Here is a 26,989-nt window from a genome sequence, read left to right on the forward strand (position 1 = left end):
TTGTATTATACAGTTCAGGATCTGCTTGGACATATGCAGGGTAAGATATATTTGTTATACCAATCTCTTGCAGCTAGAACTTCTCCAGCTTTCACTGATTCGGCTGATTAGTGAACTGTATAGTATTTATTAAGCCTTTCATTAAGACGAGCTTGCCTGATCAAATGATATGAAATGAAAATCCATCTGTGTGGTGAGTCACTACACTACTTTTCTCCAAAGTACTGGTTTAGGAAAAACAAGTGCAAAAGCAAATCTACCTGTGAATTCACTTCATCCGTTTGAAAGGTTTCAAGAACACATCAGTAATGTGTCTACCCAAATTACTTGCTCTTGGACTTTGTTAATTTATTGACCCACTGTGGGATTCAAAAAATGTTGTGTAACTATCAGCATAATAATATCCTATAAATACGTTGAACTGAAATATGATGTTATTTGTAGTAAAAATGACTAAAAGGAAAAAGCAAAGGGCACAGAATGGAAAGGATAAATCACTTCCAAGCATGACTTTAAGAACAGAATGGAAAAATATCTTTTTTAAACAGTGAAATTTAAGGTAATGATAAGAAAAACAAAGGAATGGGGGTTTATTTCATGCTATTCCATATTAATAATTCTCTGAGTTTCCCCTGTGGAAAAATGATACAACTCTAATAAAATTATTCATAGCACTAAACCATTTTCCTTAGTGAACATGGTGTACATTAGCAGGACTTCTGGAAGAGAATGTTTCTTTGGAAGATTTATTATTGTGAGATTATGGTAAGACGATCTGGATGGTTCAGTGTATGAAATCTTGTCACCCTGGCAGAAGTACTTTGCTCATCCAAGAGGTAGACACATATTTGGAAGCGGGCAACAGAACTCAGCTTCTGAAGCTACAGGGACAGAGGCTGCACAGCATGTTAACTTGACAATAGGCAGTAAAACGGCAATAAGTGTCAACCACTAACCCACAAGAAGCACATGATGGTATGGGCAGTGGAAGAGGTCCACTTACCTGTTTAACTGAAGGAGACACTGCAATGGCAATAGCAACACAAGTGAACAGGGAGGTAAAGGAAGGAAAAGAATAATGCACTCTGACATTTTTAGTGTGGCTGCTAGAGGGTTGTTTAAAAAAAGAAAAAAAATCTTTTCCTATGACCAGTATCAATATACCAGAAAATAACTAAAGAAAAAGCAAACTTGCTGAGCTAATTTCACATACACTATAAAGTACGTCTATGGTGAACTTGCCACTGGCTGCCGCATGAGAGGAGCCCCGAAGAAAAGATTCAAGGACTCCCTGAAACAACATCGCAGCCTTGGCCATATTGATCACCATAACTGGTCTACTCTGGCCTCCAATCGGGAGGCCTGGAGACACACCATCTATAACGCAGCTGTCTCCTTTGAGAACTCACGCAGGATCACCCTAGAGGAAAAAAGGCAACGCAGAAAGAACCGTATCTTGCAAAATACACCATCTAAGGAGTCTTTCTGCTGCGCCTTTTGCAATCGGATATGTCTGTCACGTATTGGCCTCTTAAGCCACCAGCGTGCCTGCAGCAAATGTGGATAGTGCCTTCCCAAATCTTCGTTCGCGAAGCCTAGCCATGATGATAAAGTACGTGAACTTAAAAATAAGGTTTTTGCAGATCAGATTTTCAAACCACAACATGAAAATATTTTATATCTAGCCCCTTGAAACAGATGGATTAAAAATAACACCATAAGCTGTAGCTTAAATAGTATCTGTCAGAGCTGCAAAGGTAGTGTGATTGACTGTATGAAAAGCTACATACACTGGTTCAGTTTAGGTTTCATCACTGTAAAAAATAATACAACACATCAGAAAACACAGTGGTTGATAAATGTTTTCACATGACCCATGAGGCAAACCAGATGGCCTAATGACTTTAGGAGTGAGCCCACCTACAAGTCACTCTGTGACACTGAACGGAAATCCAGTCACCAGCTGGATTAATAGGCAATGTGGTTCATAGACACCAGGTCCTACTCTGCCGAGCTGTTCTCTGCCTTGTTTTTTCCCCCAAAGACTCCATATACAAAGCAAGATTCTCATGGCAGACCTCCACCTGATTGTAGGCACATTGGGCCACAGGAGAAAGTGAGGAGTATGGTTCCAGAGCTCAGCATGCAGAGAGTGCCTTTCTACCACATCTCTTTTGACAGCAGGGTCCCAGCACAAACAGTGCAGCCTCCCTCCATTCTAGGAGCCTGCATGGCAGACCACAGACCCAGACTGAGCGTCTTGGTGTAGTACACAAGAGATAAGAGATAGAGACTGCATATATTGGAAGCATAGTTCCTATAGCTACAGCCCTAAGTCCATATGCCAAGCTTGCAATTTCTTGCAGATAGGGCATGCTGAGGTGAGGGAGTATGCAAGGAGTTGAACAGGTTGTAAGAGAAGCGCTTAGAGACAGAGGCAGTTCTGGAGCATTTGCAACCTGGTATGAGCACAGTTTGTACATTAGGGATGAGAAGCAGGGCAAGCAATGCAGAGTTGGAGCAGCCGGAAGGTGGGAGGACATGAATTTAGCTGAAGAAGAAGAAATACGGAATGAGGGAGTGGGGACTTATAGAAGGAATAGCGGAAGATACTATTTTGGATAGCTATAGGGAATCCGTCAGGAAGCTGTGGCTCTCTAACACTTTGCAACATGGCTTCAAGAGCTAGAAAGTTTAGCAACCCTTACTCTGTACTTTCTATTATAATATTCTATTATAATATAATATTCTATTACATTTCTATTATTCTTTTATTTCAATTTCACTTGCTCTTGCATTAAACTGTTCTCATCCTGCCCCACCCTGCTTTGCATCCTACACCTCCTCCAAACCCTACTTCACGTAGAATAACTTTTCTATATAAACTAGGGAATATACTTCCCAGGGGCTTGCATACCATATCTTTCTGTAATATCAAATAAAATGCAAAATGAAGCATTTAAATTCAAATAGTGAAAGTGGACCAGTGAAGGAATCAGGCTGCATAGGTGTCCCCAGGAACCCATGTGCTCATCATTATCCTAGCAGGTGGCAGGGGAGCACCACACTAAAGCAAAACCACAAACTTGCTTGACTTTACTCATGCATGTGCACACATGGGCCCAAACTCCACAGTCTTATCATAAAATGTAATTAATTTCATTGGGATTTAAGTGAATTTTGTTCATTAGCATGTCATCTGTTCTTCAGGAATTACCCAGGTATACCATGTGGTACCTGTAAAGTCCCAAGTGCCAATATGTTTAAAAAACTGGTGCTATCTCAATTATTTCTATTAAACTCGGTGCAATATCACAGTACCACACAGTGGTAACCTTCCAGTAGAGCTAAGAGAAATACAGGCTAAACCCCCAGTGCTCAGACTTACTTTCTGTATCTGAGGGAAGTAATGATTAAAACCCCTTTGAAGATCACCATCAAAGCCTATTTTGCTATTGATTGATACTGAATGTTAATAATTAAACAGCTGACATATTTCTCAGCTTCCTCTCATTGAGACCCTGTAAAAGGTAATCTATTTATATTCCACTCAAGATCTCTAGTGGTTCTTTACTACCTCAGTATCCAGTAAATACTCACTAAGCTTATTATGGAGCAAGACTAATATTTCACTTGAATTGGTAGGAAAATGGCTTCTTCAGCTCCCAACAAAAGCTGTTGCTGAATTTGTGAAGTGGGAAGAATCTGCGTAACATGCAAAGAAGCTACCAATGCCTTTAACAGCTTCTTTAAAAAGGAATTGGACCCGATTCATGAAAAAAAAGTGTATGTTCAGTGGGTGGTAACTTCGATGCAGTTCTTTTATGTATATAAGGGTTAGCCAAAGTGTCTGAATAAAAAAGGAAGCCAATCTGCTTTTATTCAGGCATAGCACCATGTGGGCTGAATGTGAAAAATAGAAATGGTTTATTAAATGTGATTCTGAGAAGAGACTAATTTTCTTGTTAGTATAAATTATGGGAATAGGAGCCCAGCTAAAATGTGTAACACAATGATATGAATCAGTGATGACTGTAAATGTGGGTCTCAAAACAAAACTTGTTTTTCCAATAGCCAAGGATTATGGTGATACGATTTTTTCTGTCATCCTCACAGAAGAGCTGTAAACACCTGTGAGAGAAATGACTGATTCCTAGTGATGTTCCAGTCCTTCTCACACTCCTCCTTTCTGACAGTGGCCCAATGTGTGTAAGATTGCCCTTTCAAGAGTCTGCAATAATTGCCACATTAAAACCAAACCACATTTGATATCAAAGGTACATTCTTCCTTCAGCCTGTATGTCCTTGTTTATATCCATTCTGAGGCAGAATGCCAGGGGACCAATTGCAGTGGAAAATTTGTGTACTTTTCCCAGATCAAATTTACATTTGTAACTCACTACACATCTCATAAAAGGAACAGCTTTTTAAAACTGAAAATCAAACCACCAGTTTCTGCCAGATCAAAAACAATAAAAAAGAAGCAGCAATTTAAGCCACATTTAAAATTCACAGGGGTTACTGCATTTTATTAAAACAGATGCAATATGATGCACCTTAGTCATTTAAATTCCATTGCTGCAAAGGGAAGAGTCCTTTCACAGGGGATAAGATTTTAGTAAAGCTTCCTGATAATTTTGTAACTGGATTTCTACAGAAATGTCAGTGAAAAGGATCTAAAAAATTTAAAATTTCTGTACAAATTATTTTTTCTGTTTCCATGGAGAAGTGAAAATGAAGAGTATCAGGAAAAGTGGCCTTCATGAACTGATCAACACAGTACTAGCTAGGAGACTGAACTCTCAGTTTCTATCTTTCAAACTTCTTCAAGAAGTCTTTGCCTCTACCATTTTTAACAAAGCTTGTATGACATAAGCATTTGAAAAAGAACTAGGCAGTAAATAATTTTACTATAAGTCAGAAAGGGCAAAATATCTGCAGGAAGCAGATCAATAATTTATGGCTCTCCAAGAAGACTGCCAGTATCACAAGTATGATTTACACTGTCTGTTGCATAAGTGACTGATGGATTTGGGTTTAAAATTACAATCTTTGGTCTGTCCTGAACACAAATTGCAATCCAAGTCTACTATTTTCTTTCAAAAAATGATCTTTTGATCATCTCCATTGAAGCAATAGTGCAATACATGAAGGTGCACGCCACTTGTGATAGACTGAAGTACATAAAGTATACTCAGGTTAATAACATTCTAGGTGTGATATTCAGCACATGTAATTTCATCTAGCCACGTTAAGACAAGATGTATCACTACTTTTCCAGTGGCAGGAAAAGGCATCGAGACAGCAGCTCAGAGTAGATGCACAGTTTTCAGACAGTTAAAATGTCCAAATCAAATGGTGAAATCAATCTTGCTTGCAATTACTAAGAGCACTGCACTCATTCACAGCCAAACAAGGCTTTTCAAGACTAGTCACTGTTCTGAGTATTTACCTGGGGTCTCCAGCCTGCACTGAAACTGATGTTCAAAGCTGTCACTTCACCTAACTGGATCAATGTCATCCTGCTCCTACCAACATCAATCTCGTGCTTGACAGAAGTGTAGTCATGTCTTTCAGAATGGCTGACAGAACAGTCAAATTATTTTATCGACCCTTGGTCATTTCCAAAGAAATCTGAAGTTGTTAGCCTTGGTTTTATTCCTTCTGTGTTTGCAATAAAACATGTAGGTTCTTTAAGCACTATAAACTAGTCAGTGATCCAAGACAAGCTGCATGCTTCTTATATAGCTACAGTGTAAGTATAGTAAACTAAACTAAAGCCAAACTACTACTGAGTTGAAGTATCCCTATTGGATTGAAAGTATTTCAGTTTATACATACCATCTTCTTGGGTTTACTACTTGACATTAATTTTGCCTAAGGCTATTAAGCATGTCTTCTGGCCCATAACAGACTGATTTATCCCCTGTCACACAGGGATCTTTATGGTCTTAACAACTCTACTGCCACTGTCTGGAATTGTGCTATGCAGAAATATAGGGGCTAAACAACTATAATGTGACTATAACATGAAATTTGAGACCTATAAAGCAATACTCAGAATTATACTTCCACGTCAAATTTATTCACTCCATCCTGACAAGCTGAAAACTATACTGGTGAAAGCTTTCCTCCAAATCATCTGACATGGGTTATTCTACAAAAAAACGCAGGATGCTCTGTTTCATTAGTATTCTTAACAGTTCCCTTAAAAGAATCCTGTTGACATATGGTATTTTGGGGAAATAGGGTCATGGGGGAGGGAACTTCTCCTCTCCTAAGCCCCATAAATCTCTCTCTCTCTCTCCCAAGATTTAGGCAGGCCAAAGGCACTTATGGCTATTTACATGGAAAGCCAAAGCTTACGTATAGTCCCTCAGTTTCTATGGCAGCACAGCTCCTATAAAAACACAGCTTAAAAACATAGCTCTCCAATCCATCCCATGTACTCGCAGACATTCCCTAAACAGTGAATTTCTCCTCAAAACATGTCAGACCATGTAAATTAGCTCTGATCCCACCACTGGCAGAGTGAACAGTGCAGTGCTGGGGAACACCCTCGGTATGAATGGCCAACGGTTACTGCCACTGCCTCCAGCCCTCTCTCCTGCCTCTCACCGGCATCCTCACGGGGACCACTGAGGGCTTGACAGGCAAGCAGTGGGAAGAGAAAACCATGCCAAAAAGCACACTTTCCTTTTATATCCTGCTGCCTTCTCCTCTCCCTTCGAGTGAACTGAAAAATCCATCCAGAAAATTAAGATGGAAAAGGCTGAAATCACTGCTGCTTTCACCGTTGCTAAGATTACACAATAGAAACACTTCCTAGATAATGGGATTTGTCAGCATCAGCTGAAAAAAAAATGCCTACCATGTGATAATATTAAGAAGCCAACTACCCCTACAAACAGGAAGTGGTTTACATTATTTTTTAGTTAATTCAATGCCTTAGGCAAAGTCATATATTACTGTTAACTCAATAGATAACTGGAGCACTTTTACAGTGTTTACCAAAATTTCACGTTGCAATTAAAGTGTCTGCTTTACATAGACACCTGCCTAATCTTCTTAATACTACCTTTCGCCATTCCTAGGAAGAATTATAAGATTTGCATTTTACTACTGGAACACCTAATTAATGCAAATAAAAGAGAACATAATCCCTAGGGTATCAGAAAGAATCCTGTATGCTTATTAAAACTAAATGTATTAACCTATAAAAATACATTACTTCAACTGAAAGTCCAATGGGAAGGATACTTTTATAGGGTGAAAAAGAAAAAAAAAATCTGCTTAGGACAAGAATATTCCTCACAAAAAAAATTCGGAAATTTCTTTACGTAAGTTAAGTATCACATCATTACGTGACAGCTTTCCCTTCTGATGCTAGGAAAGCCTTGGATTGGCAGGAGATTTGGAAGTTTTGATTAACAACCTACTGGAGCTCTTGGCAATGTGCCTGGGTGTTTCAGATTACTGCTGCTATAGAAACTCCCCTAGGTGACTGCTGCTTTTCTTTTTCTCACATTTCTAAAATGTTGGTCTTCAATTTTTTTTGTCCTTCTGCAGTTTGTTCCACTTAGTAGCAATTGCTGCGTTTCTGTTCTACTCTCACTCAGTGAATAGCACAGCTATACAAACAGCTATCATTACAGATAACAGGCATCATAAAAGAGTTTGCCATATGCCTTGTCAGCTGGCCAAACTGATGACACGATTCTTTTCGAGCAGTCTGGGTAGTTCATAGGAGGTATATGCATTTCAGGAAGCTGGCAATTCATTAGCATTTCTCTGAGTATAATACTAGTTAACAAACTTTAAGGGCTGATTATATATGAATTTAATATTAGCTTAAATTGCTATGTTAAATTCGTAATTCTAATTTATCCAAGAGAAAAGGAGATAGTGACTACAAAATCAAAAAAAATAATTTATTTTTGCAAGATATTCCCTCCTTTCAGTTCACTTTTTCAGTTCTCTTTCTTTCTTCCCCTCTCAGGATAATCCAAATTATTCTAACATGATGTGAATGAGCTATCTCTTTTTCCAACACCACCAACAGACTTTAGTGGGAGCAGAAGGAGGACCACAAGTACTTTCCATTGCTACTTAATGGAAAAAAAGTACTAAACAGTGAAGCAACATAGAGTGCAGTTCCTGACTGCTGCCCTGAGCATCTGACCAGGCTGTGTCACACAGTTACATCAGCTACACCAAAAGCCTATCCAGGCCACCATCAGTGAAGTGACTGTGTCTTCTGTACACACCAGTTCACCCATGCACACAGCTGCAATCATGGTCCCAAGAAGCTCAGTGTTTAGCAAGCGTGGACATATGTGGACGCTGACACTGTGCCAAGTTCAGTCTGTGTGTACTGCACAACACAGGCACTCGGATTCCTGCACACGAGCCCTTGAGAGGATGCCAGCCACTGCTAGGCTAATCCATGCCACTTATTCCTGGTGTCCTGCTTGCCAGAGACTGCTTTCAGTGGGAATAGGTTGCAAGTGGGATAAGCTAGTTCAGCAGTGACAACAAATTTCTTGGCATTTTATTTGCGCACATACGGACAAAGTCTGATCTGACAGGGCATAGCAGGGCCATACGGCTCCGGCATCAGTGGAGCAATGGATGAGCTGCCCCTATCAGACTATCTCATGCAGCTCACACCTCGCTCCAAGCGCTCCTGGGAAAAGAGGCATACTGGGAGACTTCTACAAGAGGAATGAACAGTCTTCAGCTGAGCTCAGGAGAGGTGCCTAGTGACCTTCCTGAAAGGGAGGCCCAAACACAGTGCACTACTCAGACGTGCAGATGACTGACATAGGGCCATACAGAAACCATCTCAGTCAAGTACGTCACATTGGTATGTGGAAATCCTTGCTTGGGAGATTTTTGTGTTAGCTGGATGGCTGCCCATCTGTGTAGGTTCAAAGCAGGTGAACCATTGAGCAACTTAAGCTCTCAAGATGGTCCATGAAAGCAGCCTCCAGAGAGTAAGTAACATCTAGCAAATGGGTTTAAAGCAAGCAAGTGATTTAAAGTAAAGCAACACAAAATGTACTTTTTCCATTCTTTCAAAGTAATGTCATCAGAGACTGGATTTCACTGGGTCTCACCTGTTTGGAAGACTGCTAGCTTTTTACCTTGTACTCCAAAACCTAAAATTACTACATGTGAAACAAGTTGCTAGAACCATGGTTCTGAAAAGAGCCTTCTAAATATTGCTATAGCCCGTCATATCCATTTCATAACTGCTAGATCTTGCTGAGAGCCTGAAGCAGAAACTGAGATACAGATAAGTGTAAATCATCTCTACTATTTACAGACAGTATCTAGGCAAAATCCAAACTGGAATAATTCAGAAACTGATTTTTTTATCCACTTCACTGATCAAAGCTTATAAAGAAATGAGGCCTTGGATCATCAAGGTCTTTATCAGTTGCTAGTTATTATGAGAAAGAAGATATACTGTTACAATTGCAAATCTGACAAACATACAAAGAATCAAAACATCCAAAAATGAAAAATTATAGAAACTTTATCAAGTAAGTTAAGGTGAAAGTAAGAGCCAGAAGTGTTTTAGCAAAAAACCCTGACAAACTCCACTCTACAACATTCATACAATTCTAACTATGGAGATGCCTCCTGTGCTGCATATCTCCATCAGAAATCCCATTTATCTCCTCCTATTCTTTTGCCAGCATGCACAAAAACAGTTGGCAGCAATTTCTAGAGCTCATCTCTTCCAAGTACCTATCTCAAAGCCAGTCCAGCCAAGTTCTGTGTACCTCCAAGGATGGAGATGCCTCTGCCTCTTGGGACATTTGCTTCCAGTGATTTTACCTCTGGTAATATCTCTAACAACTACTAGTTAGTCAGAATTTCCTGCATTTCCTTTTATCTGTGGCTTCTGGTCCTTTCACTACACACCTCTGAGAAGGGTTTGGCCCTGTCTCGTCTGTATGCTTTAGGTACCTGAAGACAGCAATAAGACCTCCCATCAGCCATCTCTTTTAACACTGAACAAACCCAGTTCTCAGCTTCATCTTTCACAACCTCAGAGGTACTCAAGACCCATGACCATTTTGGTAGAATCTCTGCTGGACTCAACCCAACTTGTCAATGTATTTCTTTTATGGGGGAACTCTAAACTGGTTCAGTTCTCCCAATGTGATCTCACAAATGCCAAAGAGCAGAGAAGGAAAGACTGGCTGGTTATGCTTGCTAACATTGCCTGGGACATGACTGCCTATCTGCTACAAGGACACGCTGCAGATTCATGCACAACTGGCCGCTCATGATACTTCCAGAAGCTACCAAGCTGCTTTTTAGCAGCTGGCCTACCAGTCTGTGCTCCAGCTCGGCATATTCTGTGACTCTGTGTTGCACAAGGTTATCCCAGCTCAAACACTGGACTTGCATTTGCTTCTGCAATGCAACATTTACAGTCTTTCAGTGGGGTCTGGGTTCAATTTCAGCCTTCTCCAGACCATTTAGCTTTAAAGGAATATAATCACACATTGCTATCTATTGTTTTACAGCATAGGGGAGAAAAATGGCCAGAGGAAACTAGTAACTTCTACTGCAATTACTAATAGAAAAAGGCTTCAAGTCTAAACATGTAATATAAAGCAAAGTCATAAAGTAAAAATAAGTAATATAAAGAAATGATATGAATTACTAGTCAAAAATCCCTCTATGTTGTATTTAAGGTTCAAACCTTAAAAATGCAGCCTATGTAATACCTAGCAGCAGTACTTTCCAGGAAGAATACACTGAACTTTTAAATGTTCAAGAAAAAATATTTAAATTTATTTTCATGAGAAAAAGACCCAACAATAAACATCAAGACTGGATTCAGAGCACTTTTAGAGTCTCATATTTTTTACTCTCCTTCCTTCACATTCTAGTCCTCAGATAATATCATATCATAACTCACTTCTGAATCAGCTAAAAAAAGGAAGAATCCATCTCAGGACTCATAACATTCCTTCCACTGCAGCTGTGGTTTATCATTTGGGCAAATACAAAGAAGATGCAAAATATCAGCACATCATGGCCTAAACATGCCACTACCCCATAACATCCAAAACACCCATTAATCTGATGATTAAGGAAACGGGAATGACAAATAAGAATCTGCAGCTACACAATTTCATTTCAAAGAATCAGACTTTGCCGATGCTTGAACCACCAAAACTGGTGAGACTGAATGTGAGACCAGAAATTACCATAGAAATGGGGAGAGATAACATTATAGTGAATTAATAGAAACGGTAATAGTCCAATATTCAGGAAGTATTCAAAGAAATTTAGGAGACAACTGACTGCAAGCTGCTTACATCTCCGGAAGAGAAGTGGAGATAGTGTGCTCCCCTTTTTCTCCCACGTCTCATTAATCATTTCAAATGATGTGACATAGCTGTGGTGTCTCTACTCGTCATTTGCAAAATCACCATACATCACTGCATTACCACATACTCCTAATAAAATGCTGCCTCCCTGCTCCTCCTTGAAAGACAACTGTGGCTAGAGAATAACAATTTACCTCTCCATTTTAGTCTTCCCTTTTCCTTCTTTTTCTTTCCACCCTCCAATCTGGTTATTTTTGGACTGCCAGTTGGGATTATTGCTTTTTCCCTGCTAAAATAAAAACAAACAACAGTTATACTTCAGTTTCTGAGCTTAAGCATGAGTTCTGTCCCGAACATTAAACAGTCACATTTTCTTGCCTGAGGTGCAATGCTATCTCCTATGACACTGACTAAAGAAAGCCTTGCAACTAAAGGCAAATTCTGTTTCTGGATTTGCATGTGCACTTTTCCGACTTTTCCAGTAACTACCTGTCTGCAATCCTGAGCAGAACTGTGCCCTGAGAACTCAGCAGAACTCTGACCTAGGCTTAGAGATTGAAAAAATTAGTATTTCTGAGCTGAACTACAATGATAACTGAAAATATACATTACTAAATTAGAATAATTATAACCTAAAATACCCTTTTCTTTTTGACACATCATCTTATTTCAGACCACCTTTTAATTATTTTGCTTTTTTCCAAGCATCTGGAGGCTTACTACTTGCAAATGGTATATTTGGAAGGAATTTAACATCCACAAAATATTAGACAATGTAATAGTGTCAATTTCCCACGTCTAAATGAAGGTCTGAAGTAGAGAGAACATGATGCCTTTCTGGGAAGCAAAATCATATATTCCTCCCATCCCAATCTTATAATGTCACACATGAAGTCTCAGCTGAAAGCAGTCTTAAGGCTTTTTAATATGTGCAATATCAAACACTCCCCAAATTAAACAAAAATACTACGAAGTGTTATTCAAATGCTCTTTTTTTTTTCCCCCTGCATCAGAATACTTTTAACTATAAGAAGAGTTTTGCAGTGCCTGGAAAAAAATAATTTTCATGTGTAAAATTCAATGTGGCAAACAGCTGACAGGAATTGAAAGAAGAGTGATTTTCATTTCAATGAAAATGATTGCTTTCCCACTCTGGGCAAGAGATCAATGTGTATACCTCCATTTTCCTGATTTTCCATATGCTGGTTATAGAGGGATAAATTGAGTGGAATTCTGAGTTGTCCAAGATGCAAACTTGGTGTTTTCTTCCCTTCTGCAAGGCAGAGTCCCTCTGTCCTTCAAGAAATGTTATGGGCTACTACCTGACAAAAATTTTTATTTATTTGCAGGATAGTAGGTAAAATGAAGCCAATATACAATAGATTTTCAACAGGGTGAGGCTCAAGGGAATCACAGGAAAAGTGAACTCCTTAAGAAGGTAGATGCTGACAACATGCTGGGAGAGGAAGAAAAAATCTAACAAACTTAATGGAGTATAGCAATGATTCCTCACCTTTCTGAAAAGGATTCTGCTAATAAAGCACCTGACAGCAACTTAGAAAAGGTGCATCTTCCAAGAATAAGGAGTCCAAAAATTATGCATAGAAGTTATCCAGTCACAGTAGGGTCTCTTCACAGTCCTGACATGAGAACTTTCAGACAGAACATAACAACAAAGAGAGTGGCTCAACACAGAGAAGTTTTAGACTGCCAGTTGTTAACCTGAACAATATCTACAGTGTTACTGGAAACATTTTTAAAACTACCATTAATAAAACTGCAAGTGTATAAGACCTTTCTTGAAGAGTTATTACGAGGAGATGAGGGTTTTTTCACTTAAGAAAGCTTTTCTGCCTGGAAAAAGACATCTTTCCCAGAAATAGTTTAAGATGTTTTCTCCCGCGTTCCAGAGGATCTGACTCCCAAGTAGAGAAAATAAGTTCTTGCAGGTATGTTTGATGGCCCCACAGCTGGGAGGGCTGGAGACAATAAAAGTCCTAGGAAGAACAAGGGGTGTGTCTTTTCCTAGTCCCAGTGCAGATTTGTACTGAGATGTTAAATGTTCTTGACTTTGGAAATAAATTCTCCTAAATCCTTCCACTGTCGGGTATTTTGGGGGTACCGGCATGCATCTGAACCTTACAATAATGTAATTTTCCTGGAGAGCGGGGAAGGGGTCCCTTCTTCCAGGTAGTGTGGTGTGGCAGAGGGAGCAGTCGGGTATTGTGGGGGCATTTCCACCTAATGGGGGCGAGTAGTCGTTTCAGTATTTTGCCTTTTTCTTGTATAGTCTGTCATTAGCATTGTTGTTGTTACTATTAGTTCTCTTATTTCATTGCTGTTTCCAGTAAATTGTTTTTATCTCAACCCATGATCTTTACCATTTTTGCCTCTAATTCTCCTCTCCATCCCACCAGGAGGAGGGGGAGGCACAGTGATTGAGTGGTGTGTGGTTTGGAGGGTTTCAGTGGGAACACTAAATTGGGGAATACCATTCCTAAACCATGACATACAAGAATTTTCATTCCTAGGTTTACAAGACTGGTATTCACATTTGCATATCCTCATCATATTTAAAGCTCACAAAAAAACGATCCCTTTAAACTTAACTACTGTTATTAGAAAATTAAGTTGATATTTATAACTAGAAGTGAAGGTGTCTGTATCAGACAAAGGGGCAGCTAATTCAGCTACAAAACCACACAGTCCAGCACAATATATGGAATGGTTGAAGTCTCTGGAAGCAGCATTTCTGTCTTTATACAATTTGTTACCTCAGATGACAAATTGCACGAAAGAAGTCATGTCTCACCACTTCTGTTTCCAGTCATGACAATGTAAGCAGCTGCTCAGCCAGAGTCTGTAACTCTGCTCCGGAAAGTTTCCATCAGTTAGTCTCTCCTTTTTCTCCTTTTAATCAAAAGAGAGAACTGATTTAGCTTCAGATACTAAGGTAATTTTTGGTACAGAATAGCAAGGCAAAGATCTCTGAATTGTTGCCAACTAGTTACTCAAGGAGGCATCTATAGCATGCAAGTGAGCTGTCAGAAACAAAAAGGTAATACTGTATATAATCATCACTGCTCCACTGCAATAAAGTGCCCAAATTTAGGGATCAGAAATAAATCAAAAGCAAGCATGGAGGTTACTGAGACTAATAAATTATTTGACTCCCCAAAATAACTTCAGAGAGGTTAGTAAAACAAGGTCTGAAAAGGTATGAGACATCACCGTACTGTTGCTTCCGTAAGCTTACTGTGCCCTCTGTTGATCAGATACTCCTACATAAAGACACATTTTCCCAATGACCTTGAGAAATGTTCAGGATAGTCCATGGCTGCCTAGTCAATGAAACATAACTGCAGAGGTAAAGAGTAGGACAGTACCCTTCTTTATTTTATGATGAGCTTGAGAAAATGCAGAGTGAATAGAACAAACAAAACGACTGTTTAATGACTAAAACCATCAAATACTCCACCAAAAAATCCTACATTCTTTCTAACATCATAATTCCTATGTGATAACAAATTAGAGCAAACAGAATCAATCAGATTTTTTATAGGTGGTCAATACCCTGAACAAGTCTTGTGATATAATTGACAAAATGCTCAGAACTGAGGACACCATGGAACTGACAGCAGCGTTGCTTTGACTGTACAATCTTGAATAATTTGAATATAATGGAACTAAAAATAGTTTACACACATGCTCCAGTATTGTTACAGACATACAAATACAACTATAATTCTTATGCCTCAGATCCATAGGTCTAAATACGATATTCACTTAGCCACATTGAAATGGCCAGTCATGATACTAAATGCTTGGGGATTTTTTTTTTTTTCTAAAAGTACTTTGGAAGGGAAGGATAGATCTTAATAGTTTCCAAAGTGTAGTCCCACACTGTTGAGTTTCCTGAGGAAGTAAAGAAGATGAGAATTTTACTTCCTCATTTCTATCATCAGGCACACAATTCTCTTCTGGGTGTGCTAGAAAATAATTAAGATTGAAGCACATCACTTTCTGAAAGTATTTATAGAATTGATTGTTTCCTAATGGCTTCTGCCAGTTTTCAAACAGCTCAAAGTCTCAACACTAACATTTAGTTTAGTTTCTTCAAAGTTCAGTTAAGATGGCCTTCTTTGTTCATGCTGAACAACTACTGCAGATGCAAAAGTCCTTATTCACCTCCCCACCAGAAACCTGCTGGTTGTCGTCCAGACACAAACTGTGGTGACTGATGCACTGTAGAAGACTCCCTTAATAATAAAAAAGCTGCCTAAAAATCCCCATTGCTCTTCTCAAACATCTCTGTGGGGATAGTTAGATCAGGCCATTATCAGTAACATGCTGACATTCAAAGTTCAGTGAAAATGAAGTTAGCCATACGCTGTTGAAGATCTATTTCTTTGCTGTCATCCAGTGCTAATGTTCATTTTGGATCTGTCTGTCTTACAAAATGTCTTTTCACTGATGTCTTACATATATGTCTTACCTTTTGCTGGAAGATTTTGCATTTTGTGGGTTGGTGCTCTATCTTCCACAGTTCCCCTTGTGAACTTCATATTTACCCTAAAGGGTGCATTTTCTCTAACTGTTTGGTTTGGGGTTTTTTTATGGACATCTCTCTGGGACTGTCTTCTGCCTTATGCTGTCATCTTGCAGACATTTATTTGCAATTACATGAATCTTCAACTTCGTTACAGAATCTGCTGAGTCTAAATTACTCTGTGTTGATGATAAAATGGTGCTTCTTTTGCCACCTTCTGTTCCTGTATCCTATTATTTCATCAGTCTTATGAAAATTCATATCTTTTCAGTATCTCAAACACTTAAAGCAAAATCTTCCTTTTCCATATAATTCTAGCTCTTTCAGATATATTGGGTTTGGTTTGGGTTTTTTTCCCATGAATATATATTAAAGTGTTCTTTCTCCCTTTGCTGAACAGACATTTTCATATCGTAGTTAGGAAGTTCCTTCCTCTAGATATTTCCATTTAGCCTTTCTCATGACTGCAAAACCAGAAACCCTATCATCATCCAAAGCAAGAAGATACAAGATGGAAACACTTTCACTGTCCCAAAAGCCCTATACGCTGCTACTGTGCATGTAAGAATAATAAGTTTGTTGATGCACTGTCAATTTTGGAAACGACTTACTCTCTCTCAAAATAGTCCCTCAGCATAGTTCGTTGAACTAGGCATTCTGAAAGGCTGAAGTGACAATAACATAGGCATCAATTACATTCCCAGAGTACAATTATTGTGAATATATTCAAAAGGACTTTGAAATTAGGGAGTGGAGATCTGAACACTAAAATGTATCATCTGATGTATCATCTAATAAAAAGCAGATGACCAAAATTTCATTTTGGAATTAAGTATCTTAAAAGTTGCAAAGGATTGGAATAAACCCATACTATTATGGAGGCCAAACCACAGTTCTTCAACTTCCATCTGAAAGCAGATGATCCCAATATTCATTTTTGGAATTAAGTATCTTAAAAGTTGCAAAGGATTTGGAATAAAACCCATACTATTATGGAGGCCAAACCACAGTTCTTCAACTTCCATCTGACTACCACTTCAATGAAATGTTATTATCAAGAAAATTTCTGATGAAATATATTTAGTTCAACCATGTGCTTATGAGAACTCATAACTAACCTCTAATTTTTAAAGGTGCTCATTCATATTTACCTCTAAATAAGAATTTGCAGACAGACAATGACTACATTACCAGTTTTGCTTGTACGGCCACCTGCAGACTCCAAAAGATCAGAAACATTTGCACAACATACTCCCGGAACCAAGAGGTATGAAACTGACCCTAATTCTACCTGAATAATTCTAAGCACATATTAAGAAAAAAAAATCTTAATTTGGAAACTTGAAGAGATTACAAAAATCTCAGCTACAGTCCTCATAGTGAAAACTACTGCATTACTCCTCATTCTGCAGTCAATACCTTAATTTTAAGAAGTTTATAACAGTGTCTCCTGTAAAACCATCTCTGCATTGAGTTGGCAGCTTACACAATATGTATTCCAAACTACATTATGTCACTTTAACCTAGAGAGAAATACCAGAGCTTTGGACACAGAATTTGAGCACACTGCTGTCCTAATACTGTGATTAATGCTGTGAGCTACACCCTGCCTAGCCTTCCTAATCTCTGGGCTTTCTAATTTATAGCAGAGATGGATAGGCTATCAGTGGGGAATTATGAGGATTACTAGCTGTTTATCTCTCCTTTGCAGAGACACTTTGCTGCTTATAGAATACCATAAACCCTGCAGCTACAGTGCCACTTCTATACTTATCCAGAAGTCTAGCTACCTATTGGGCAAAATGTTTTGGTAGCCAAAATATTAGCAAATGTTGGAGTTGATGGATGTATTTCTTTCTGTAAATGATTTGAACATACTGTCAGGACCCGTCATGTTACTTCAGTGGTAATTTGTCTGCAGGTTATCTTGCATTCCCTTGAAATCCAGTGCTGTGATCTTGTCTACACTAATTAGAGTTCAGCATTAAGGCTTGGAGGTTGCCCTCAAGCATCACCATAGGTGAAACCATTAAACATGTATGCCAAGCCATCTCTGCACTTGCAGCACGTTATGTAACCCATTTCAAAAGATTTCATCTTTATCGTTACCAGGAACATTACTGACTTACCTACTACCTGAAACTTAAGGGCTGACTAAATGCTTCTACAGAAAGTCCCTGTGCTATGGAGCACAAGTTTTGTTCTGGGGTGAAACTAATCAGAGTTTGAGGGGAAACAGGTATGCCATTTGTTTTAGTTTCCTGAAGAAGGAAGAAAGAAAGGGACCCTATAACATTTATTTTCCACTAACTCAAAAATCTGAATCTGTACAGAAGAACTTGTTCATTTAGAAAGAAATTTGTGAATGAGAGCCATCAGCAAGATAAATGTTAGCCATTTTACAGCACATTTTTGACAGTTACAAGTGTCCTTCAACAATAACTGTTAAATATGGACTGCATTTTAGGCAGAATATTATAGTCAGGGTATCTCTGTAAGCACTATATTAAGTGACCATTTGAGAACTAACATTCAGCTAATTTGTACTATTTCATATTGCTTAGATACAAAGTTTTGCCCATATATAGTTATATAAGCATGTTCTTACTAAACTTCTCATAATTTTGCATTGTTCTTAAGCTTTGCTGTACTTCTTAACCAGCCTGCTAAACAGGAGACATTAAGAACAGTTAATTTAAAAATTTTGAGCCTCTAATTCTGTGCATGAGAATAGGCACATGCATATTTATAAACACAATAAAAAGATGTACAACACAAAGCTCCCCTGCTCAAAGTCACAACATACCATCTTTGTCATTGCACAGTCATTTGTATTTGTCTCATGCTCATTTTATATTCAAAGACTAACAAAAGAAAATTGTTAAAACATAATCTTTGGCTAAAATAAGAACTCTTTTATTTTCTACATTATCTTCATTCACTTATTTTTTTATACTTACACATATCTTTTAAAATACTTCCTTTTTTAAGACTTAAAAAAAACCAAACCCAAACCAACCAAAACCAAAGTGCCTGAATTTCTTTCAGAACATTATAAAATGTCTCAGCACATAAACACACAGGTGTAGTTATCCAGGTTCTTCCTTCAAGGTATTGCATCTTGTAATAAGAAACGAAAATACAATTACCAAAGGAGAGGATCATTCCCTCTAGGAACCAGACAGTCTGACAGCCCAGTCTCAGCTCACATTTGTGCAACGCTGTCATGCAAGCTCCTGAGGTTTTATCTCATCTTTCAGTTTCTGGTCAGCACCTCAGTGTGTATAAACCACCTGAGATTCATTCCCACTGTCTTGTTTTTTTCAAGTACTTCTCAATCCGCTTCTGCAGCACAGGACCTCAATTGCCTGCTAGGACCAACTAGGCTTGTCCTATGTAGTTAATTCCCTCCCATCACAGTGGCTTTACACACTGAAGATACTTTGATCTTTCCTCTTCTCTGAACTCCAAATTTAGTCTCTGAAGGAAGAAATTATTTTGTCTGAATAAAGTTATTTGGCTGAAGTGAACGGTATCTACATTAAATTTAACAACATACAGAGACAGAAGATCATACTAATTACCCAGTCCAGTCTCTCACTCTGTGAAAGCCTGATAAAAAGGGGACTCATGACCGAGTATCCTCTGTTTCAAGCCCAATGAACGTTAAGTCCTTGCCTCAGTGTGCTGTCATATCCTATCAGCAGGATGAAATCACCTTATTTTCTTCTGTCCTCAGTTTGTTTGCTTTTCTGGCAGTGTATGCTAAAAAGCTACCACATTGTTTGGATTTGTCAAAGCGTCGGCTAGATACAGAAAGGCAGAATTGGGAACCTTTCCAGCAGGTTCTTGAAATCTAATAGCACATTTACTAAGATGTGAGGCTTTTACTTTAAAAATGGGTCATCTAAATAAGTATGTGTTAATGGATGAAGCATGGATAAGCCATGTTATCAGTACAACTTGCACATTTCTCAAGTGTCCATAATCCTGGCCCCACTAAAACTGTTCTTGTCGGTTCTGAATATATGCTTATTCCTCATATTCCCCTGCTGACTCATCCACACCAGACTGTATAGCAGGGACACAGCCTGTATTACCAAGGGACAACAGCATCACTTCAACACTCAGAAGACAAGACAAACTCCTTTGTGCACAAGGAGGACAGAAATTTGCTGCTGACAGCTGCAGCAAAACAGTCTCCAACCTCACTAGCTGTGCTGCACTGGTGAGTACACGTGCAAGCATGAAGCCACACACATTCCTTCCAGATCACCTCTCTTCTTTGGATGAATGCTTGTATACAAGGGTTTAAGGTCAGGATAGTGAAGAGACAGGTGTACAGCTCGCTGTTCAAGTTCTGATGCCACATTATTTGATTGGTTTTGCTTTTATTAGCTTTGCTGTATATATTTTTTCAATTCCAAATGGTAGGGGCTTCTTATCTCTTCTTAAATGATAACATATATTAATTACAAAGACATTTAAGAAATATGGATTCTAAAACAAATTATAGATCCTAAATCATATTCTAATTAAAACACCCTATGGACTATATTTATATTAGAGGAAATATCCATCACTGCACTGGGAGATAGAGTAAATTTTATCCCAGTACTATTCACCTATTTTATTTACATGTGAAACACTAACACAGATCAAGTACTGCATTTGGGAGTGTCGGTATTCTTTGCATTTTATGTAGCTTCCTTTTATCTGTGAAAATTTGGAAGCACAAGTTCTTACTAGGATATATTTGTAAGGAGTAAATTCTAGTTACACACAGACAAATTATTAAGAGGAGTTCTATGGATTACCCATTCATTTCTTCATATCATTCTGTATTTAGGACATGAGTGTTAGGCTCTACTGATGGACAGTCCTGCTACCAGCCTGTGTATAAGTCAATACAGAGTTTCTTTGTTTTGGTGTTGTTTTATGGAATTTTTCAGACCAAAAAGCACCACAGAGAGATTAATTCTCCTACACTCCTGATTAGGCAGAACAGTACTTGCTTGCACATACAATACAAATACACAGTCTCTGACAGTATTAAGAAGCCTTGTAAAGTGTAAAGGAATGTAGCACACGGCTAACTTACGTGGTGGCACTATTTAAATCGGAAGAGTTTAAAACCTACTGCAAATAAGAAGACGATCTGTGACATTTTTAAAATGGAAAATTATTTCCCTTAGAAAGTGTTAGAAATTACTTTGCTATCTTAGAGAATGAAAGAATATTAGAAAAAATTTATTTTTATACTTGTCTATCTAATAATTTCTAATTACTACTGTTCTAAATAAAAGCAGATTACTCTAAATTCCTCTCTTCATCCAAACTGAAGTTTTTTATTTAGCAATTAGGAGCCACTATTCTGTCTTCACTGCAACCATTTTGTCATTGCAAAGTAATTCCCCCTGTGTTTTCAAAACTCTATAAAGCTCAAGTGAAAAAGAAAAATTAACAGCAGGGTGTGACTGAGTAACAAAGTGGGGACCTTATCGTGGCAGGAATACAAGCATCTATGGTTCTCTAATAAATTTACAAACTCATTTCCATTATGAAAAATGTCTGCCATTATTAATTTTTTCTCATTATTTGCACAAGATTGGAAATGAGGCACTGTCAATATGAAAGGAATTCAAAGAGACACCTTCTCATTATCCTGCTAGCCTATATCACAATGTCCATTTTATTTATTACTTAGCTGTGTGGGTCTTCCCAAAACAAGCAAGCTGAATAACCCCCAAGCACTTGCCAAAATGATGATAATATTATTACAAACTAGAGCTTCTCATAAAACAGATATAAAACAGACTTCCTTTGACATGAGCTGCAAAAGTCTCTCCTTGGCTCAGATGCTAGGCACTGGTTGAAGAACATCACCTGGCTCTGAAGTTCATGCTCTGATCTTTCCCAGCTGAGGCCACCATGTAGCTATTCTTACCTTCGGATTACCAACAAATGCTGGGAGGGATAATGTTTCTAGAAATATCTGCACTCTACTAAAACACACTCAGCACATCTTATCCATGACTTACTTCCTTCAACTCCTTTTCCTTCCTCCCCCAACACCCACAGGCACTCCCCCCCTTCCCACCACCTCTCCGAACTCATTTGGTTGAAAGTTTATAGAGAGAAAACAGGCAAAATAAAGTTCTATCCTTAAAATGAAAGATCCACTGCTGTATTGGTTATAGTACCACAGACTTATGATAGGAAGGAGAGGATTTACATTTCCTCCTCACAGATCTTCAGACCTGAAAGACAATTTTGTCTAGCAAAGAGTGACATGGCAATCAAGGAGAAAATATCGTAAAAAATACGCCATTGCTTGCTGGATGATATTCAGGACAGTCAGGTTAAATGAGGCCTAAACTGTAATCAAAATCACAACCATCAAGCTGGAAAGACTGGCAAAGAAAGTGAAGACGAGTGCTTTTCCAGGGTAAGAATAATGCACACTGAATACAGTAGCAGTGAGAAGACTATCTAATGCAAATTATATAATGCTGTATAGTCAATCATAAAAGAGCTTTCTTAAAGTTGGAAGCATTAGTGCTAAGAGGCACACTCAGCTGAAGCAGAAGAGTGAGCCCTTTCCAACTCACAGGAATTGCTCTGTGGAACCTGCAGTGTTACCAGCTCTTGGTGGCATTTGGAAAGTAAGATCAGTGTCATGGTTTCACACTGGCTGGCAACTAAGTACCACGCAGTCACTTGCTCACTCCCCCATGTCACAACCCCAGTCATGGAGGAGAATCAGAAAGAAAATGTAAACTTCAGGGGCTGAGATAGGAACAATTTAATAAATGAAACAAAATATAACATTAATGTTAATAACAACAGTAATATGAAAAATATTATACTAATAATGATACTATTACTACTAACAACAATAACAACAGTAAAGATGTTTGTAATGATAAGAAGAGAGAGAAAGAGTAACAGAATCCAAGAGAAGCATGCAATGCACAACACAATTGCTCACCAGCCACTGATCGATGTCCATCATGTCCCTGAACCACAATCAGTGGCTTCTGGTCAACTCCCCCCAGCTTATATACTGGGCATGATGTTCTTTGATATGGAACATTCCTTTGCCAGCTTGAGTCAGCTGTTTTGGCTGTGTTCCCTCACAGGTTTTTGTGCAACTCCTCACTAGTAGAGCATGAGACACTGAAAAGTCCTTGACTTAGTGTAAGCACTACTTCGCAACAACCAACAATCAGTGTGCTATTAACATTACTCTCATACTAAATCCAAAAACACAGCACTGTACCAACTACAAAGAAGAAATTAACTCCCTCCCACCAAAACCAGGACATCTAAGAGGCTTGCAGGAAATGGAAATGGTACCTGTAAGAGTAAGTATAGATGGTTTTTATTTTATTTGAGTTCTCAGCTATGCTTGGTATCACACACCAAGGTATTAAACACAGAAAAGATAAACAAGCACATTCTCCTGGGCTGCTATGCATCATCATGTTAAATCAAGATTTTTGTGCCATAATAGAGCTGATTCCTTTACAGTAGAATTTTGTCTCAGAATTATGTTTATCAAAAAAAAAATCAATCGATTAGACTCAAAATGATAAATTATCAGATTTTTACTTGTGATAGTTACAATCAAGTATGGGTGATGCATAACAAGAACATTAGCTACTGATAAAGCTCATGTTAGCATCACACTCAGCACTTGGAAGTCATCCATCATGTAGTCAAGTCTTCTTTTATTAAGGCTGAAAATTTCTAAGTGAAATAGCTGGCAAAGTTATTTAATTTTCTTTTGGGAAAACCTGCTCAAATTTATTCTTTTATGTATATAAATTATGCTAACAAAAGGCATCCTGTTTTTTATTTCATCTTCCCATAAGACCTGGTGAAAAATAAATAGTATGAAGTATGCAAATGACACATTGTAAGAGAAGATTCATACACCACGGAGGGCATGCTGTGGGGCTCTATTCATGTTTCTGCATAACTTGATTTATCTATTAGCAGATAAATAGGAACTGTTAATACTCATGAGACTTTTGCTCAGGAAACTGGAGTGGCCTAGGTTGTTCTGGTCCATTAATGGAGAAACTATTGTACAAATCCTTCTCTTACACAACAGCCTACAGACAGTGTCTCCTTGACTGAGACTGCTCTACAGTGCTCTGCCAGCTCTGCTAGCAAAACCCCCTTGAATTCAATCATCTAATAATCAGGAATTACTTTGGTCAGGGGAAAAAAATTCAACCTAAAATAGGGGCAATGAAACGGCCCCTGTTCTCCTCCCTCCTGCTCTCCTGGGGCTGGAGAGCCTCTTTTGGGAACTTGTATATTGTGCCAAATGATCATGTACCCACAGGCAGAGAGTAGAGCAAACCTTGTGCTTCTCTAAGGTGTTGCATGGGATTTGGTTGATATTTGGCAGCTCAGTCACAGAATCACTAAATTGGTTCATATTTGTCATCACGCTGTCCACTCAAAATTTTAATGGTTAAAAAAAAAAAGACTGATCTGGAATATTCTTCATATATATAGTCTTCTAATTTCCACAGAGCCTCAAATTCTTTTCCTGTCAGAAAGATGTCCATGACTCAGCATGAAGGTTTCAACAGCAGAGAAGCATACATTTTACATAAACATTAAGGCAGGTGTTGTGTACCTCTGATAAATGTACATATTTGCATAGAAAGAAAGATGGGAGGTTTTGGTCCTAAAAACTTTCTATTTCTCCAAGTTCTCCTACAGCTTATATGGGAAGACTTTACCACATGTTTAATTTGGGCAAAACTTATTTAGAAACTGCCAGCTTTACAGGAAGTTTGGCAGGCATTTGTAACTCAAAAATACTTATGATTTGGGGCTTTAAACTTCTCTTCTACAGACCTAAATAAAAGAAATATGAAACTATTTCTGGCCAATGCAGACAATTATTTCAAGACAGCAGTTGTCTTCTCTTTAATGACAAATTGTCCAAATTTCCCATTTCATATGGCTATTTTGCACCTCGTTATTCCTGAAAGTACAAAAGGAAATCAGTTGTCACTCAAGTTTATCACTGTTTACTGTAAAGAACAGGCTGAGTATATGATACATCTATGTAAGCTCAGAAAAACATAGTTTTTTCAGACATGATAAATAAGAACTTCCCATAATAATTCAGTAGAATCAATTCACGCTATCATGATCAATCTGGGCATTTTATACTTTCTACATTTTTCTTAAGGCACTTTCTCTTCTGTGAGATTAATTTGTTTAGCATTGCTAATTTCTAGTGAATATCACATTAAAATATGCTTAAGGCTAGGAAAATGTGTAGAAATAATCTGAGATTAACCACAACAGATGCTCAAATGCAATTCAGTTTTCTAGAACTGTGCAGTTTGACAGAGAAATAAGGCACACTAATGTATAGAGAAGTTACAAGTATGCACATTATCAAGAAAGATGTGTGGCTCCCCAGTTATAGTCAATATTAATTCCAAAACTCAGCTTCAGACTCTTGAAATGGAATTCTAGCTGCAAGTAGGAAAAAAAATCTGAAGACAACTCCCAAAAATACAGAGGTAGTACAGGCAGATTAGATCTTAATTTTACATATGTTCTCTGTATCTTGTTATTTATGCTCACTGCTTTCCTACTGCAACATACAAGTAGTGAAGGGGCAAACACTCATTATACAGTCCCTCTTTTCTAGGGGACACCATCTTGCAACTGAAATCTTCAGCACTGGTTGGGTAAGACTACTGGAAAGGTAGTCAATGTCAAAACAGATCTGCAAATTTTGGTGCACAAAATAAAACCTCATTTGTGGCTAATACAAATATGAATGAAGCTGTAAAACAGTAAAAAATGGTTTAAAATGTTTTGTCCTGCAGGAATATGCAATAGATCTCAGGTGATGTTGTGTTAAAAATACACAACAAAGCTAACAAAGATGAAAGAAAAAAAAAAATCCAATTTCTTTCAGCAGAATATAGAAAACAGTAGAAGATTGTAAAGGTAATAGTAAAAGTTTACTATAAAATTCATATTTAATATTACATATTAAATTTCTCATTGGTTACTAGCAAAATCTTATTGACAATACTTACTAAAACTACACTATTTTCCTTTATTTATTTGTTTTCATATCTACAGAAGGATTTACAGCTGCCAACCTGAGGACAAGCAGACAAGTGTCCTGTGGTCAGAGGGAACTTAAGCTCAGTTTTATCAGACAACAGCAATAAAAAGATACCTATTTCATGTCCACATTTTGATACTGAGTCCAGATTTTCATCATCCACTTAAAGGCAAAACAAGGTTTCTCAACAAAATTGGGTTCTTATTGAACCAAGAATAGAAATGGTTCAGACCATTTCAATGAAATTACCTTTTCAGATCAAAAGGTGTTTAACTGGAAAATACTTCTTGAGTGACATATATTAGAGGAAAGTATGAATCTCAATGTACTGTAAAGAACAGAGGCCACCTGTGCACGAGAGTTGCTGTGTGATTAGTGGAAATGGAACTACCAAATTCCAGTTTGCCTTCCAGCCTTCAAGTTTTTGTACCCCGATATTTTCAGTATGGTTACACATGTCTTTCTCCAGAAACTTTCAGTGCATTTAAAATAAGTCAGATCTCTCAAAGTACAGTCAAGGTTCAAATTAATTTTGCTGCCTGTGAGGAGAGTTTATACAACTAAAGCCGCTCTGATGACACTCATTTGTTAGACAAAGTAAAGCTTCCAGCAGGGGTCAGTCTCAGAAGAGAGGTTGTTGGAAATAAGTGAATAAAAAGGGAGAAAAAGTCTACTTGATACTACTGAACATAACAGAGATCTGTTAATCTCCTTTCAATACTATTAGCTCATTATATTCCCTTCAGTTTTAATACTAAAACACATAGATACATTATGTTCATTAATATAAGTGACTGAGGCAGCTGGGGTGACTTCATTAGGAATTATAAAAATAGTGCTGAATGAAGAACAGTAAGTGTGTAAAATAAACCTGGCATATTTATTAAGTACCTTTAACAGAGACAATCCCATAGTAACATTGGACTTTTATTACTTTAATTTACTAACTATACCTTATGAACT

At 38.0% G+C, this 26,989-nt stretch overlaps 1 protein-coding gene across 7 annotated transcripts in view; it reads right to left on the bottom strand.

Moving 5' to 3' along the window:
• The window catches only part of DLGAP1 (DLG associated protein 1), a 414,943-nt gene that overhangs the window by 301,396 nt on the left and 86,558 nt on the right, over nt 1–26,989 (bottom strand). Inside the window, exon 3 of one of the 7 annotated variants that reach the window (XM_032685057.1) lies at nt 11,552–11,643. The exons of 5 other annotated variants lie outside the window; for them this stretch is intronic. The gene's annotated coding sequence lies outside the window, so the exon portion shown is untranslated. Of the gene's footprint in view, nt 1–11,551; nt 11,647–26,989 lie in introns of all 7 variants that reach the window. One more of the 7 variants, XM_032685038.1, reaches the window with a different exon arrangement.

The sequence above is a fragment of the Chiroxiphia lanceolata genome, chromosome 1 (assembly GCF_009829145.1).
Source record: "Chiroxiphia lanceolata isolate bChiLan1 chromosome 1, bChiLan1.pri, whole genome shotgun sequence".
NCBI lineage: Eukaryota > Metazoa > Chordata > Aves > Passeriformes > Pipridae > Chiroxiphia > Chiroxiphia lanceolata.